At 42.2% G+C, this 14,202-nt stretch overlaps 1 long non-coding RNA gene across 3 annotated transcripts in view; it reads left to right on the top strand.

Moving 5' to 3' along the window:
- Positions 1-6,742: 6,742 nt before the first annotated feature.
- Positions 6,743-14,202, top strand: part of LOC129191235 (uncharacterized) — a 40,792-nt gene continuing 33,332 nt past the window's right edge. For 2 of the 3 annotated variants that reach the window (XR_008573163.1, XR_008573165.1), the window contains exons 1-2: positions 6,758-7,174; positions 13,530-13,715. This is a non-coding gene — a long non-coding RNA (uncharacterized LOC129191235). Of the gene's footprint in view, positions 7,175-13,529; positions 13,716-14,202 lie in introns of all 3 variants that reach the window. The other variant, XR_008573166.1, reaches the window with a different exon arrangement.

The raw sequence follows: 14,202 nt of genomic DNA, 5'->3' as shown, positions 1-14,202 counted from the left end.
CGGTGCTTTGTATACACACCTACAAGTGAGTGTGTATAATCTATGGAAACACTCTTAACATTGTGTTGATACTGCAGGTGATTTGTGAGTCTCAATAGGCTACTTTATAAACTATTGTCTTTTAATTCTTCCTGCTGCCAGTCAGAGCCTTGTTAATGAGTATCTGCATATTAAAGACAGCAACATTAGCCACAGACTAATGGACGTTCCTCCTGTGCCTGAGAATGTCTTTAAACAAGCTATGTCGATGCTACTGCTTTGTATCAGCTGACAAAAGACGAAGAGTGTTCCAAGTATCCAAGTCACATCCTAATGCCATGTTAACAAAGCAGTGATGTCGATGATTTTTGGAAATGTTCCTTCGTTTGGAATTACGTGCCGACGCTGACGGTCTTCAATTTGCGCCATTGTTTCTTTTCATTCACCGACCTTTCGATGCAAACCGAAAATGATGTACTAAAAAAAAAAGCCAAGCAATCACAGCTCTGCAGTCTGTATCGCCGTTGCCACAAGGTTAGAATATTTGGAAGGTACACATCAAGCTCCGTTGGAGGATTTGGAGGGGGAGGAAACAGCCGTCAGCGTATATCAGCCTTTACTAAAGGCGCGTGAGTTCTTTGTTCTGTCACAAAACAAAGGGCATAAACAAACAAAGGGCATAAACCGGACGTGGGTGTGGTTTAACCAGAAATGGGTGGGGCTTAAATCGTTACATCATTTTAAGTCTGGAATTGACATGGATTCATCAGAAGTTGCTATATTTATTGTTTATTATTCAGCTATATGTGTACTGTGTATGTGTGTAAGTGATCTGTAAGACTTTATTATTTCATTGTTTTTTAATGGTCTGTGTGAAGTTGGTGATCCATGCAAACATCCAGTGATGGCAAACAGGGAAATAATCTGCCAGCCTTGTTCACTGTCGTTTTCTCAAAAGCACGGCGTTCAGTACTATGAGCAAAGTTTTCCAACTGACTTTATGTCACCAGCTAAATTAGAAGCAAGCAGACAGAGAAAAAAAACAAACGACGCAACATGAGTGGTTTACAGCTCTGTTTTGTCCAATGGCCCGTGTACATAACGAAACACGTTTACCAAGTAACTTTAGATACAAGCTCAGCTGAGGAAACCCTAAAAAAAAAAACCTCCGGAGTGGAGGCAGTAACCAACGTGATGCAAGCCGTTTTCAACTCTGTCTTGCCAATTGCACGGCCTACATAACAAAACAAGGCATGGCTCCTCTCTCTGGCTGGAGCGAGTCTGTCTAGGGAGGGGCGGTCGCTGTGAGTGGCCAATCACAGAGCGTGAAGAGTAAATACATAAGTATTTACCCAATGAGGATTATCCTTCATCACGATTACTGCTGGATAATGACCAGCTGCACTCATTTCATGCTCGTACTCGGCAAAAATGCATTATCCGTAACGGATACTCGTCTAAAACGAGTATCTGGCTCATCCCTAGCCGCTAGGCAGTGGTACCGAGCTTGCAGTACAGAAGATTGCCCCTTGATGCCCCGTTTGAGTTGCGCAACATGTAGCTAAGACTATGTCCACACGAATGCGGATATTTTAAAAATGCATATTTTTCTATGCATTTTGGCCTCTCGGCATCACACTAGTCGTTAAAAACAAAGCTTTTGGAAAACTCTGGCCAGAGTGGAGACTTTCAAAAACTCTGGCTTCAGCAAATCGTCGATATCTTCTCTGAGACTGCGTGTACGTACGTGTATGTGCGCTCACACGAGGAGCATGTGCCTGTGCCTGAGCCATGGGTGAGTGACAGCCATTAACTCCACTCTCCCTTTTTAACTTGTAATTGGGATCAACATAGACAATGGTTTTGTACAATCTGTTCTCTGAAGCCACTGTTACTAATATATGATAGCCGGTGATGGTGTTCTTATATTTATTGGGTGGGAAAAAGTGTAATTTGGAGCCAAGGGTGGATAGCACCTTTTATTTGTTTATTTGCCAGTGGGCCTTAAACGCGGCCCACATTGTCACATAGTCATGTTACAATAAATTGATGGAGGTTAGCAAATCTAGCTAGAAAGATTGGAAAGTTTTGTTGAAATCATTGATATGTGCAAAATGTTTGATTATAATCAAAGATAGATGATTTGAGGCTAACTTGAAAGCTAGTGTACAAATACCCAAATGTGGGTAAATCACCCAGTATGCTTATTAATTAGCATACAAGCTAGCTTGTGATGTATTTTGGTAATAAGAGAAATGCTTGCTAGGTTCTCTCGAAGCAGTGATAAGCGCAGTATTTTGTTAAAACCCAAATGAGTCTTTATTTTGCAAGTCAACATACAAAATAGCTGGTAAATGTAGCTAAAATGTGGTAAGTACAAAGTATCTGGCCATACTGTAGTCGTATGCTTGTTAATTGTGCTAGCTAGCCTGCCAGGCTTTGCTGACCAGTGCTTGTCACAAAATATTTAGTTATAGGACAAATTTGTAGGATAGCTTACCAGTTAAGGCGTTCTGACGTTTGCTGGTTACATTCACACTGCCGTGACAGTTCAAAAAGTAAAAGAGAAAAAGTTACGTACGTGCTGCTGAGAAATACCAGGGCAGATTAATACATTGGAGGACTGGCGAAGTATCACGTAACACTGTAACACTGTGAGGAAGGACAACGAATGATACTTTTGTTCTTTTTAGTTAACTATTTAACTTTAACCTTCATTATGATTCCCAAGGCAGTGAGGCACGCTCGTCTGGTGGCAACGTGTAAAAGAAAAGGAAAGTGAAAGTGAAATTCCTAATTGTAAGAGGCTCCATAGAAAAATCGACATTGGCTACGTGCCTATGTCCCTAAAACGCAGCGACCATCATGTTGGGAAAAGGTAGTATTCTTGAACATGTGACAGGATCTTTTACTATGAAATGGACTGTGATAATCAAGCAGTATCGTGGTCTCATCATTTCGACTTTCACGTTTCATGTTTCTCCCTCCTTGCAATGCTCCCCTGTGGGGAAGACAACCACGCAAATAAATCTACGTTGTGCTGTCTATTTTATGACTGTTTCATGTAATTCTTGTAGTTAATCTTTTTATTACTGTAGTTTAAAAGTCTTTCTTGTGGACGGTGTCAGTGACTTGCGTGTTAATTTAGGTAGAATTGAAGTATGAAATCCGACTTACACCAAAACTCAACTTGCATCACAAACTAGGAATGGAACTCATTCGTAGCCAACGGAATACTTGTACTAAATAGCTATTTTCAGACAGAGTGAGGAAAGAGGACATAAGCAAGAAAACAAACCGGCTGAGGAGCGAAGTACAGGAGTTGCTAGCGGCTGACAAAGCTAATAACAAACAGTGGCTATTCCATCTCTCTTCAAGGGTTTATATTGCTACACTTAATGCTACGCTTCATACAGTAATCCCTCCTTTATATCGGTTAAATGGTTCCAGAGCCGACTACGATGAGTGAATGTCCACAAAGTAGAAGTCCTTATTTACAGTGACGTGCGGTGGGGTTCATGGCTGGTGAGGCACCCCCTTATATTTACACTAATATGACCCAATATAGAAGACATAATGACAGTAAACAAGACATAAATATGACTCGTGCTCGTGTGTATTGCTATAAATGTGTTCCCTAGGGGAGCAGAGTGTGTGGGGGACAGGAAGTGATGTCGGTGGTTCATAGTTGCGTTTCAGCTTCAACACAGTAGCCTTGATTTTTATTAGGGATTATTGTGCCTGATAAGTCAAACCCGCAATAAAAGCCTGTTGCTCCGGCGATCAAGTCTGGTGATTGACATTACAGGAACATTACAGACACCTAGTGACTAGTGTAGAATACTACGTCAACATCTTTGAATGCCTTATATTTGTATTTCACTTCATTTAGCTATTTTTATGCTTGAAAATGCCAATGTTGCGTATGTTTTCACTAATAACAGGCCATATATTCAACTACGGAACAGCATGATTTATTAATTAATATATTTTTGAAAAACTGCGATAGAGTGAAGCGGTGAAATTCGAACCACAAATAGATATGGATTATGCCTCTTTAAGTACATTTAATATTAGTAAGAATTTAATTAATACAATGTTATTAATCATACTGCAAATTGGCCCTCTGCAAACTTTATGTAGTTTTGCATAGCTTCTGTTATCCAGATGTTTTTGTTATGTACATCTTTGTTCATTTGTGTTTGTTAGCCAGGCAGCAGTGCTAATGCTAATTGTTCACAGTCGCTATAGAGGAAGCATACCCAAGTTAAAGCTGGTGATGGTCTGTGATCAACTGTGAGAATATCATCAGTATCCGGTGAAGATATTGTTCTTTTTTTTAATCTGTAAAAATGACTTTGCTCCAGATAAAAGAAAACCTCTGCCCAAATTTCAGATACCACAACTCTTGATTGTTGAGAGACGAGAGGTGGAAAATGTCGTCGTGATAAATTGCTGTCTTAAAGTGAATAATGTGTGGCTTTTTTCCTGAAAACAAAGTACTTTTGTTGGTTTTCAGGTTTAAAAAAAAACAACTTTTTTAAAAGCATGATAATATTCAGGGATACAGTAGCAAGCAAACAAATAAGAAAGGTTTTGTGTTGTACACAAACATTGTGGCTGCACTGCAGCATCTGTTGAAGGACGTACTTGTTTTACGATAATTATATATGTTTGTATTTGAAATGAAAGTCTGCGTTTTGACACTAATTTCCTAAAATCTAATCAAACATTATCGTTTTGTGGGGCAGTCATACCAAACGCAAATACTGGGTGCATTTATGTACTCAACTGTGAAGTGCAGCAGGCCTCTATTAGGAGTAGTTCAGCATTGGTGCCAGCAGGGGGCAGACTCTTCCTGTGACAGGCAGAAGGTTGGTATGAATTTAGCCATATACCTGTACAAATTGTTGCGTTAATCGTGATATTGAGTGACAAACTAACCCTTTCACACTAAGTAGGTTCCATTAAGTCACTTGATGTCTTGACAGACTGTTTCACTCGCTACGTGAGTGTGTGTGTGTGTGTATCTGATCTTTGTGACAGCGTCTGGGAGTTAACCAATCACAAGACAAGAATGGCGTCCAGGGAAGGCTCGGAGGCCATGAGAAAACTTGACCACCCTTCAGACATTTGCAAGTTAACCGCCGCCGCTCTTAACTCTGCAGCCACTCACGCACACACTTTTGTCTGTCACATCCTCAAACAGAGATATGGGCTCACTTTTAGGTCCAAACCAAACGTCAAAGGTTAGCTTTCGCATGTTCAACAGGATGATCATGTAGATGAGCTCTCACTCTTTTCCCAGGGTCAAGTTCCCCATCTTGTTATGAGTGTGTGTATGTGTCGTCTTCAAACACACACACACACACACACACACACACACGCACAGTTTCTCCACCAGTGCTTTTCCCGCCCTGTGGCGACGTGGGCAAGTCTCAGCACCAGCTCGGCCTCCCAAACGCGACATGAACACGCTGGCACCGTGCTGCTGCATTCCTCTGATGGTTTTCATTTGCGTGCACGGCTTGCTGTGTTGTGTGTTTTCGCTCACTCGATGCCCCTCAGGCTCCTTTTCGGAGCAGGCATTCAGTTCATTTGCGTGTGTGTGACAGCGTGCCCTGACCTGCACTTGAACCCTGGTGCACTGGTGGTGTTTCAAGAGTGCTGCCACACTATGCAGAAGTGAAACCTGTGGGTGTGTGGCATTGTGACAGCCTGTCGTGGTTGTGTCTTTATATACTGTGTACATATACATATATGTGCTTGTGTATACAAATTTGTGTATATGTATCATCGTTTTGCATCTCTGACGCCGGTGTTGCATTTTCTCCTTTCAGTGCAGCCACAAATGCGCACACTTCAGGCGGAAGTGTCTGACTTTCACATGCACACTCACAGGTCCGCACGTAGACCATCCTTTGGCACGTTGGCGCCACAGCAGCACTGCTGCTGTTTTGAGAGGCAATAAAGTGAGCACAAGTAAATGTGTTGAGGCGATAGGAGACCAACTGTCATGTATTGTTGTGGTTTGTAGTATAAGAAGACAGTGGGAAACAGAAATATGTTGAGTGCAGCTCTTCAGCAGTTCTTTCACACGGGCCGTACAGCGAAAGAGTGATTGTGAAACTGCGATACCAATTTAAACTTCAGTGCACTGTGGCAGTTGGCTTTTGTTGCTGTCAGAAACTGAAAAAGGTGACAGTTTTGACGCTCATTTCCTAAAATCTAATCAAACATTGCCATTACGTGGTCACACAAACTCAACTCCTCATGCTGAGGCTGGGAACATTTACTGTATGTACTCAACTGTGAAATGTACCAGGCCTCTATTAGGAGTAAAGTGTTAATTAGAATGCATGCATTTTTCTTATGATATAAAATAATAATATATACATATTTTTTAATAGGGTTGTCAAATTCAAGGACTTAATCCAGATTAATTCATTATTATGATTAATTGGATTCCGTTTGTTAAATGTAATGCACTGATATTTAATAGTTCATTTAATAGTTTCCTGAATTTTTCCTGAATTTGAACTTTTACAGGAAAACAAAATCCTCTCTGGTTCTGCAGGAGTAGCACAGTTTCCTGTCCGCCTGGCAAGACTCGGGCAGCATCAGCCTAAGACATCCTGTAGCCGGTAAAAATGAAAATAAGACAGTTGCACTACAGTAGGCAGTCGGGTCTTTACAATAAGCACTTTAAATAATTAAACACATGCTAAGTGCATACTGTACATGTGCCTTATGTCACTTTGGCCCCCCAAAACACATAATGAATAGGCATTAATCAGTATGAATCCACAGTTGCCCCGTGATTAATCTGATTTAAAGTTGTAATAGCTTGACAGTCGTTTCTGTTCTTACATGGCAGGGATAACTGGAGCCTAGACGGTGAGCAGTAGGCCCTCTCTAAAAATAATTATGACGATCATTCCCATTAATGTAAGGAATAACTGTTTTCTTTCTGCACCATTTGTTCTTTTTAAGGCTTGAGAAACTATTAAAATGTGACAGTAAGACAAACAGAGCGGGGCTCAAAGTGCAGCACAGCTGAGAGTGATTCAGCCCCTGATGGAGTTTCCAGCGAAGTTCTTCTCAGTTTTCTGCTGCCTTGCCAACAAGCAACAACAGCGCCTGTCTTATTTCCTGGATGCTACCTGGGGGCAACCAGAGTCAGACCCTGGGGGAGGTAAGGAGGGAAGAAGAGGGGGGTCAACAGGAAATGGTGCGTGGGTAGCAGTGCCAAGGGATTGTTGAAGATGAGGGAGGTTGGCGGGCACTTGGGAGAATTTACCAGAAAGTGGAATGAAACTGTGGGATTCAGCACGCGGTCAGAGTGGGAAGTGGGCGAAGGGATGGCGAAAGAGGGGAGAGGAGGAAGGGGGAGTTTTAGGGGGGCCTGAGAGTGATGGAGCAAGTCGAGCTGGAGGGCTGACAGATGCCACAGTCCAGACCAACAGTGCAGGAAGTCATTCATACTGAGAAGTGCTTGTTAGAAGCTGTCTACAGTTACTGTGGAGGAACACTTCGGCTCTCATTCAGGCAGGCAGACATATCTTTGCAAATGTTTCTTTAAAAAAAAACAACTAAAAAGTAAATGCCTTTATTGTCTAATGTGCTGTTTCAATTCAAATTTTCTGTCAAACTCTAATGTTAGAAATGGAGCAGATACCAAAAGTACATCATGACTTATAAAGCTTCACAGCTGAAATCAGCAACATCACACAAGACCAACAAAATTGTTCGTTTCCTGAACACATTCGCTCTGTTACAAGACAGAGTTTGTGGGGCTCAATCATAATTGCTAATGAAAATGTGCAAATGCCAGCCACACCAGTTAGTCTATCTGCACATTAAACAAACGAATACTGTCAGTTTCCAAGTAAGTGTGGAGTCACAATATGAAAGTCTGGTTTAATGTTGTCTTGAGATTGTAGTTGGAAATTCCAAGAACATTTTAGCACCAAATCATAATGTGCATCTAAACTGAATGGACGACAAAAAAAAATACACACCTTCCCAAATAGCTTACTTGCCGCACTGAAGATAGAATAGATAGAAAATGCTGTCTATTGCCAGCAAAATGCTACTTTTTCTCCTCCATTCAACACGATTAAACAGTAAAAGGCGGTCTTGTTAATTACAACACACGCAAAGTTATTAACCCCTAGAGTGAGTCATTGAAATACTCGCTTTTTAAAAAATCATGCTAATAACAATACACTAGTAATGTTCTTTTAATTATGTATATTTAATTATAATGTTTTAGTTATTTGCTTTGCCAGTCTTTGCTGATTGGCTGTGAGGAATCACATCTTTCTACTGTAAAGCGTGTGCCATCCATTGCCACTCAAGTTAAAGTTAAATATGGTTCCTACCCCAAAAGAATACGTCTTGTATTGCAAAAAGAGATACTAAGCAAGATTAAACATCTGAAATCAAGGAAGATAGTTTTTGTTATGTTGGTCCAATGTGCTAAGTAAGATGTACTAAAATCAATATGAAAGTACTAAAAAACAAAATAACCTGCCTAAAGAACGGGAAAATTGTACTCGCCAAAACGCTTGCATCAAGGGTCAAAGTTTTTGCATTTTAATTAAAGTGAATTACTGCTGTGTATAAAATATCTCAAATCTAGCTGTGAAATCAGTGATATACTGCAAAGCGTATGAGGACATTCCCTACAAATAAGGACACACTTTACTTGTCAGAAGATGTACGTACAGTGTAGGAAGTGGATAGTCAACAAGGGAAGACACAACCCACACGAGACAAGCAGTCGACGAGCAAATACTTCACTCCTACCCACCCACTACCCACCCACCCCTGTTATTAGTGGTGCGGCACCCGCTCCAATCAATGTTAAAGCCATTTGAGTGAGACAAGAGCATCATTTCACCAACAGCCACTTATTGCAGCCTCTTTTTGAGTGTGCATACTGTATGTCAGTCATATGAGTAATGTGAATGGATGGGGAGGAAGAATTTGGGGGGGGGGGGGTAGTTTGGGCTTTGGCAAGGAAATGCAGCTTTGTGCCAGAGAGAGGTCTGCTCATCTCATTGCCCCCTCAAACACTCATACAGTGTGGACACATGCTCACCCCCACTCTTAAAGCCACTTCCTCCGCACAGGGCATGGGAACTCCCCTGATCCCGCACCTCCCTTGCCCTCCCTTACCAACCACCATCCTCCCACTCTCATCATCCATGGCCTTTAGCTCACCCTCTTCTCTTTCCCCCACCACCACCACCACCACCCTCCCTCCTTCGTCTCCATGCATCACCCTGTGCTGCCCCTACCTCTGTCACCCTTCTCCGCCGGTGAACCCCACCACCCTCCAATGCCGAGCATCTTCTTCAAGACATTTTGATTTTCTGTCTCCATCTGTGCCCAATTTATCCAGAGCACGGCCCCTCAATAATTTGTTGTGGATTCCCCCAGAATTAGGCGAGTGCACATACAGTACACGCACACACGTACACACGCATTTTTTATTGTTTTATTCCATAAAAGTTCCTATAAATCACTGGATATTAATCGGCCCCAGACGGCTGCTCGCCCCCTCCAACCCTCCTTAGCCCCCCCCCTTTCCCTCGCCGCACAAACACAGACCAGATGCATAGGAAATGGGATGGCAAAAAAGGGCACCCAAGAGACAGCCTGCACTTTTTTCCCCTCCTCCTTCTCCCCCTCCCTCCTCCTTTTTCTGAGAATGCTCATTGATGTAGCAATGCCCAGACCCCGGCCTCAGAGAGTCAGAGGAAATAAAGCCCCTAAATTAAAGTTTAGAAGAAATAAATGAAATAATAAATACAAATGGTGATTGGCTGCCAAAGGGCCGCGGTGTGTGGGACAGAGGTGAAATGTCCATCCTCTGCGGTGGATTCATTTCCAGCTGTTGTGAGTCAGGCCTAGTTTATGTGTTCATGTGCATGCAGTCAGCCACATTACATCACACACACGCTCTCTCCAAAAGGCCACTTTTAGTGCTCGCATCTTGCACCTGCACAGCGGGGTCTTTTTCTTATCTCTCTGAGACATCTAAACTGACACTTGTTGCCTGTTACACATCAGCCTTCATCCCCATTATATTCTTCAACAAAAGAACCCCAAAAGTCCAATGGCCCTGTGGACAATTCACAATACAACCACACATTTGGACCGTAAACCTCAAGCACCAGTGGCAGTTGTAGCTTAAAAGATGTCCTGTGTGAGACCCGCTTTTGCAACTTCAATCCCCAATACCCACAACTCGACGGCAACTTGACGCCACTTGAATTCGTTCCTGATTAGCGCTCAAACACGCACCGCAACTGTCTTAACCATTAAAATGCGTCCCAGCATCACGCACTCACATCCTCTCTTCCGTGTTTACTTTGACAGAGATGTCGACTTGTGGTGATAATCTTTCATCGTGTCTCCTTGTTTTTTATCTGCTTCATGTGATCTGTATGGAAGGGCGCCGGTATCTCGCCTGTACAGGGCGAGATATACATGTATATCCTGACATGATGACCAAATGAGCACTGAGCACAAATAAATATGAAATAATATGCAGTAATGTCAAATAAATATAAATCTTTTTCCCGCCCTCATCCGCCCCGTAGAGTTATGTTATATGGCCCATGTGGCCATGTCTAAAACCGCCACTGTCAATCGCAACAATCAATAGTTTGTGAACTTTGCGGAGCTGCTTGAAGCAAGAAAAATGTAATTACTCCAGTAATCTGTCATTTATCGCAGTCGTTGGTTCCAGACCCGACCGTGATAAGTGAATTTCTGTGAAGGATTTCTTATTTATAAATCAAAAATGTGTATAGTTAGAGCATAAAGGACCTGTTTACAATCATCGAAATACAGTTTTCAACATTATTAGAGTCCTCTAGACATGAAATAACACCCCTATAGTCACCTTTACACTCATATTACCAAATATACTAGGCGTCATCTGAGAAAAGTAGCTTAATATTTGTATTTTAGTTCGTTTAGCCATTTTTATGCTTGAACATGCTTAATTTAGGCAAAAACTACTATAATTTCCGGCCTATACGGCACATACTGTGTTTGTGTGTGTGTGATCATCAAACAAATTTAAATATAAGTCAATGACAACACAACGGAACACAAAATGCAGTTTTTAAATTTAACTTTAGATTATTAACAGACAGTTTTCCCAAAGGTCTTGGGGATCATCAAGATGTTAATGTTCTTTTTGTTCAGCAGTGGTTTTCTTCTTAAAACTCTGCCATGCAGGCTGTTTTTGCCCAGTGTCTTTCTTATGATGGAGTCAACACTGACCTCAACTGAGGCAAGTGAGGCCTGCAGTTCTTTGGATGTTGTTGAGAGGTCTTTTGTGACCTCTTGGACGAGTTGAGCTGCGCTCATGGGGTAATTTTGTTGTTGTTGTTGTTCCATGTTTTCGCCATTTGTGGACAATGGCTCTCACTGTGGTTCGCTGGAATCCCAAACTTTAGAAACGGCTGTATAACCTTTTCCAGATGGATAGATCTCAATTAATCACAGTTAAGTCATGTTTTAAGGGGCGATTTCACACATGGCTTTGTAGGTTTGGATATTTTTTCTCCCTTAATAATAAAAAGTTTCATTTAAAAACTGCATTTTGTGTTCAGTTGTGTTGTCATTGACTTGTATTTAAATGTGTTTGATGATTTTAAACATTTAATTGTGACAAACATGCAAAAAAATAAGAAATCAAGAAATCAAGATTTTTGCCAACTGTCTGTCAAGTTGCAACTGCATGTTAAAATATTACTTTAAAATTTGCCTTCAATTCCATTAAACATTTTTGTACTTGCATTAGTCCTAGTGCGCTGACTCCTGCCAAAACCAAAGTCCATCCATCCATCCACTTTCTTCCGCTTATTCGGGTCCAGGTCGTGTGGTCAGCAGTCTCAGTAGGGAAGCCCAGACTTCCTGGTCCCCGGCCACTTCTTCCAACTCCACCGAGGGGACACCGATACACTCCCACGCCAGCTGTGAGACCAAAGTGATTCAATAAACTATGGATCCACAGCACCGCCGGTCCCACTCCTCCATTAAATTTAGGAAAAAATAAACAAATATGGTAAAATGGAACTCAATACTCTACAAGGTAGAACGCAAGTGTTCTGTTTCTTGTGACAATTTGTGCCATCTTATCAGCATTTTAACAATGAAAAGTAAGTTCATATTAAAAATGTAGAATCCGCTATACAGTACTGAAAATGGTTTCTAGTGGGCCATGTCACATTCCTCCACAAAATGTTATTGAAATCGGTTATGTAGTGCAATCTTGTATAAAACAAAGGGACTCTGCAGACGGCAGACCTTTGCCAAGGTTGAACGCTGACTAGTTGGCGGGGAATCCCATTGGTGTCACAGTTTTAGGAATAAGAACTAATATTTTGCTAGAGATTGAGGGATCTGCAGTTTTCTTCCTTGGCAGAGGTAAATAATGCCATGCTCATGAAAGTACTGTAGTACCTCCTAGCATCTCGTGGACAACCATCTGATTATTTCAAGTAGAAGGTGACTAGCTCCACCTTTTGCATACTGTACCGCTTTGCTTGATACCACATCTGAAGGGTCTCAAAAACCGTTTGGTAGAGGTTATTTGGTAGTTTGTGGAGCTTCACATTTTTATATGGACTCAAAGGCGTACAGTATTGAATTGCTTGGTGGAAAGAAGGCATAAACTCACAGTCCCGCACACCTGCGCTTTGTTGGCTCGCTCGGTCAGAGCAAAAAGGGCAAGTAACCACCAGAGAGAGAAGATCTGGACGGAGAAAAAGTGAATTATAGGGAGACATTGGAGAAAAATAGACAGGTCGGGGAGGGGGTGGGCGTGCATGTGGATGTAATGTTAGCGAGAGGACATCTTTGTCCCACCCTGTCCTGTCCTAGGCTTGGGAGCCTTGGGCCGTGTGAGGAGGCTGCAGCGGAGAGTGGAGAGGCAGAAAATGTGAGAAATGTGAATGTTGGCTGCGAGGGACGAGGGGGAGAACGTTGGTTTTCAGGCACGCAGGGACAGCCTGAAGAGTTCTGCCAAGAGAAACACGGCGCTGTAGTGCATGCAGGAGCTATGAGGGATGAGAGGAGGGACGGGGCCGGTGTGTGCGCTTTTAGTGTGTGTGTGATGAAGACGAGGGGTTCCCTTGGGTAATTGGCTGGGCTCTTGCCAAAAGATGAACACGATGTGACGAGACGTGCCTCGTCACCACCATGCAGATGAAACAGGACTTTAATGATGAACATGACTTATGTCTGCTTTTACACCAGTACGCTTTCCCAACTTCAACATCTTGTTTGTCCAATAACGAGCAGTGCAGAGCTGTCAGAGGGATAATATTTCGTCTGCGTGAAACAATAAGGAAGAGAGGGAGTGAGCGCGCCCGCCAAATCCCGGGCCCAGATGTCCACTCTCAGCTCGCTGTCCCCACTGACCACTGCCTCGCCTGCCAGCACTCGGCTGCATATCCCCACATCGGTGAAAATATGTAAATATGTTAACTTGCAATGATGTCCTCTCCTCTTCGACCTTGTAGCACTTTGGGAGAGGAGGCGAGACAGCAGCCAGGAGAGAAAACAGCTCCAGAGCTCCATATAAGGGCTGGAGTTGGGCTCCAGCACCAGCTTCTCATCACTTTCGACTCCGCTGGGCCATTACACGAGCAGGGGAACATACGCAGGAACCCTGAGCTCCAACACTTGGACACACACACATCCAGGCGGTGAGATGTGGCGCTCTGGGTGTGGGATTTCAATGGACACCCAGGCCAATGTACACTCTTGATCCACACTCACACAGTGAAATGATGCTGTTACGGTGTCTACTGTCATTTAACAAGCGCCAGGGATGATCATTACGTTACTAGTAGTAGATAAGCCGTAGTAGATTCAATAATTCATCTAATTGGACTACCATTTAACACACTGACTATAAGGTAGCAATATTTAGACTTACAACATTTTTACATGTAAATCTTCAATACTATTTTAAGAGATGTAAGAAGTGTTAGGGCTACACTAGCAAGACGTTCTGAGACTATTTTGAGAAACATAAACAAAGTTGTAATATTGCAAAAAAAATGTTAGTTTAAAAAAAGTCCCAATTTTACAACAAATAATTTTTTTTTTCAACAAAAAAGTCACAATGTTACAACAATAAAGTTGGACCATTACAAGAAGAAAGTTACATTTTATCCTAAAAACGTCATA

The sequence above is a fragment of the Dunckerocampus dactyliophorus genome, chromosome 12 (genome assembly GCF_027744805.1).
Source record: "Dunckerocampus dactyliophorus isolate RoL2022-P2 chromosome 12, RoL_Ddac_1.1, whole genome shotgun sequence".
NCBI lineage: Eukaryota > Metazoa > Chordata > Actinopteri > Syngnathiformes > Syngnathidae > Dunckerocampus > Dunckerocampus dactyliophorus.
The sequence above is the reverse complement of the archived record's forward strand: the minus strand, read 5'-3'. Positions and strand labels throughout refer to the sequence as shown.